Source organism: Elaeis guineensis, chromosome 6 (genome assembly GCF_000442705.2).
Source record: "Elaeis guineensis isolate ETL-2024a chromosome 6, EG11, whole genome shotgun sequence".
NCBI classification, from domain to species: Eukaryota; Viridiplantae; Streptophyta; class Magnoliopsida; order Arecales; family Arecaceae; genus Elaeis; species Elaeis guineensis.
The window spans coordinates 106791113-106795592 of record NC_025998.2 but is presented as its reverse complement, the minus strand read 5'-3'; positions in this window follow the sequence as shown (position 1 = coordinate 106795592).

The following is a 4480-nucleotide window of genomic DNA, read 5'->3' as shown; positions in this document are numbered from 1 at the left end:
AACCTCATCCCATTCTTTCTCGGGTTTGGTTGACTCCTCACCATCTATAATCTTGGTGGGTGTGTGAGGACCATTCACTATGATACTCCACATATCATAGTCGAGTGCTTGTATGAAAATCTTTATCCGAGCTTTCCAATAGGTGTAATTAGACCCATTGAAAAGTGGAGGTCGGTTTGTTGATTGCCCCTCGCTAGAGAAGTTCCAACATGGGTTGCCATAGATCTTTGGCTCTTTGATTGTTAGATCAAAGAAGGGCTAGAGCACTGGCTCTGATACCACTTGTTGCCCAGCTATGCAACCCAAGAGGGGGGGTGAATTGGGTTTCTAAAAATTTTAAGCCCAACAGATAACTTATGAAGAACAAAATAATGGCTTTAAATCAATATTAATTACTAAAGCAGTATTGCAAGGATATAATAAAGAAATAAGATAAAGCGATAAAGCACACCACAAACACAAGGATTTATAGTGGTTCGGTGCTAACCTTGCACCTACGTCCACTCCCCAAGATCCCACTTGGGAATTTTAATCCACTATCCTTTGTATTCAACCCGAATACAAAACGTCGGAAACTCCGACACTAGCTATCCCAAGCTAGAATACAAGACGTCGGAAACTCCGACCCTAGCTATCCCAAGCTAGAACACTTGTTTCCCGGGTACAAGCCAACCCAAAACACTCCGATTTCAGGTTCGGATCAACCTTTCCTTGTTTTGGAAATCCTCCAAAAACAAGAGCAAAAACTCACAAAGAGTAAGAATATTTAGAGCACAGATGAATACAATAACAGCTCCTTAAATGAGCAAATATAACAATAAAAGCTTTACTCAAATGAAGAACCCCTTTTTCAGATTTTCTCAAGATGAATGAACGGTTGAACGCTTGAGAAGAGGTTGATTGTTGATTGAAGATCTCTTGAAAGCTTTGAACGATCTCTAGATCAAGGTTGAAACGATAGGCGTGAAGAATTCTCTCCTTGAAAGATCTTCCTTTTCTCTTTCACAATCTCTCTGGTATATTGTGGATCCTCTCTCTTTTCTCTATGGATATTTCGTTGATCTCAGGCTTTTTCTTGCAAATTTCGGATCCTCTCTTCTGTTCTTCTCTTTTTCCTCTCTTTTCTTTCTACATTTGATTTCACGTTTGATCCGCTATTTAATCTGCAATTTCTTTCATCATTTAAAGCATTTTGTAGCATTAGAAGCAAGAGAAAACAATTTAGGCAGATAAAGAGCCGTTAGAGGATTTTTAGGAAGCATAAATGGCAATTAAAACGGGCAAAAAAATAGCCGTTGCTGACATTTCCCGTCGCAGGGGTCGACTCATGAGTCGACTCATGCTTCAGGAGTCGACTCATGAGTCGACTTCTGTTGCAACAGACCAGAAGATCTGATTTCTGAATTTTTCGGCTCAAATCAGCAGGGGTCGACTCATGAGTCGACTCATGCCTTGTGGGTCGACTCATGAGTCGACTCACAGGTCGTGCCAAGCCAAAAATCCAGCGTGCCATGGGAATTTTTTCGTGCCATTCAGCTCATAGTGCCATGAGTTGACTCATGAGTCGACTCATGCACTTCAAACCTTCATAACTTCAAAAATATAAGTCCAAACACAATGAAATTTTCACCAATAGATTTCAAATCATTTGTTCTACCAAATGATACTATCAAATCAGGATTTTAGTAAAATTACGATTTTGCCCTTGAAGAGCATAAGGACTTTTTCAATTGTTTGTATCCCTTCAATCTGCTTTGTAATCATCAAAATCAATCTAGGAGCAACAATCTCCCCCTTTTTGATGATGACAAAACATATGAACAAAAATATTTATGTTAATGCATTAATTTCAAAAGAATCCATTATGGGTGTATATGCTTGAAAAGAGTATGATTCTTTTGGCATGTAATATAAATGCAAAAATAGTTTGTCCATTTTCTTAAAGATTTGAAAAGGGTATTAGATCATTTTGAGTTCAAGATATTTCAGAGCAAGAGAAGATAAATAACTTTTTCTATGTATCAGAGCAAAAATAATTTTTACAATGATATCAGAAAAGATTTTATAATGTATCAGAGCAAGAAAATTTTTAATGTATCAGAGAAAATTTCATACAGTATCAGAGCAAATGTTATAATATTTTAGAGAAACCTTCACACTGTATCGGATCAAATGTTATCATGTATCAGATCAAGTTGAAAGAAATTGTAGGATGTATCAGAGTAAAACAAATTTCTTATTGATGTCTCAAGGTGAGTAAAATTTCAAAAGCAAGTTTGAATATCAGAGCATATATATAAAAAATACTTATTTGCATTGTACTCATGATTTTGCTTTTGATGGATTAAAGTTCTGTCTGATACCAAATTTCTGTCTGATACCAAATTTCGATACCAAAATTTCTCAAAGTTTTGTTTAATCTTTCAATCCTTGTTTTTGTCTAATTTCTCCAATATTTGTTTAATTTCTTCAATATTTGTTTTAATTTAATTTCTCCCCCTTTTTCTCATAATTTAGGGTTTTGCTTTTTGTCTAATTTCAATTTTTGTTTAATTTTAATTTCTCCCCCTTTTTGACATCATCAAACATAGTTAACTCTTTCTTTTCCTTTTCTGAAAATATTCTTTAATTTCTTCCTCTTTAGAGTTTTTCACAGATGTTTGCTCCCCCTTAATATAGCAATTATCAATAGCAAACAACAATAAGGAGAAGATAATATTTCAACAGATGTATCGGAGATTGAAATATAACCAAAATATAATCATTACAAAGAGGTAGAAATATAGGTAAAAGATGATTCCATTAAATCATAATTGTTTCAATCATAAAATTCAACCAGCTAAATGTCAATACATGGCCCCAAGGTATAGATCCTAGAACAAGATACTAACTCCTAAGATCTAGATAAGTCAATGATCAGAGTCATCAGATATAGGGTGAGGAGATGATGGATCAGAAGTGCGTCCTCTACCCCGTCTGCCTCTGCCACGAGTGGAGGTGATGGCACGAGCAGGAGAACGAGATGAACTAGGTGGCTGAGAATGCTGAGATACTAGGGCTGATACCATGAGTCTGATAGAATCAAGTACGTTCAGTGCTCTGGAAACAGATTGAAGTAGAGCAGTGAACTGGGTGGTAGCATGCTCACTCGATCCTCTGATCTCTTTCCTCAGTAGCTCATATCCACCTTCTAATGCTCCTCTGAGCCTTCCAGCCTCTGCAGTGAGGTCTGTGACCTCAATAGTAGACTCCTGTGGCTGGGGATGGGCCAATGCAAGGACTTGCCCCTGCAAGTCAAGAACTCTGCCAGTAAGTCTCCAGACTGTATCCTCAAGCTGCTGTATCCTGACGGACTGATCTGAAATCATCTGAAATATAGTGGAGATGTGGGGAGTAATGGTCTGATCAGAAGAAGTAGCTCCAGGTGCAAAAGAAGTACTACTCCACTGGCTAGACAACAAAGAAGCCACACGCTGAGATATATGCTCGATCTGATCGTCAGCCAGTCTGAACTCTGAATGAGGTGCTCTGCTCTCTGGCTGATACACTGGTGTGGGCATCCTAGTAAACTCAGAAGGGCCAGCCTCAGTATCATGAATGAACTGGGTATCTGGTGAAGCTGCCCTGAAATCATGTACAGGAGAAGATGGACCTTCTTCTTCTACTCTGCCTTCAGTTCTGTCTTCAGCTCTTTCCTCAGCTCTCTCCTCAGCTCTTTCTTCAGAGCCCTTGATCCAACCACCAACAGTCTTTGTAATTCCCATTCGGTGCAGGCTGTGTTGGTTGAAAGTGTCCACATGTGAGAGCTTGGTAGGTGTCTCCCCCTCACAGCTAACTCCAAACCTCCTAAAAACTCTAGTAAGGGCCATACCATAAGGCAAGTGTGCCTTGGATCTGTTCAAAGTTTCTCTCATGGCCTCTATCATAAGTGTAGGGAGGTTTAGGGGGTCTGAGTGATGATATGAAACATGACACATACATCTCTGCCAGATAGTAAGTCATGTCTACCACTCCTAGGAAAGAATAGTTTTGTCACAATCTGATGCAGGACCCTCATCTCAATGGACAGTAGCTTTGCTTCCAATCTGTTTAAACTTCCTGAAAAATCTTCTCCTAAGATAATTCTGATCCCTTCTTCTTTAATTGGGAGTTCCATATATGAGTATCCTTCACTAGGCAACTGAAGTATCTCTCCCAATATCCTAGAATCCAAACAGATGTCAATCCCCTTTACAGTTGAAGTCACAGACCCGTTTCCATAATTTAGGTTCTGGTAGAACTCTCTGACTAGATCAACATAGGTGACTTCCTTAAGAGAGCAATAAAGTTCCCATCCTTGATTTTTGATCTTGGTAGCAAAAGTAAAGCCTTCTTTCTCAAAGAACCGAAAATCTATATTTTTCCCGGTTTCTACTTTTCTATCAGAAAGAAGATTTACACTGGGGCTTATGGAGGGTTGAGAGGGACCTTGAGCAGGTAC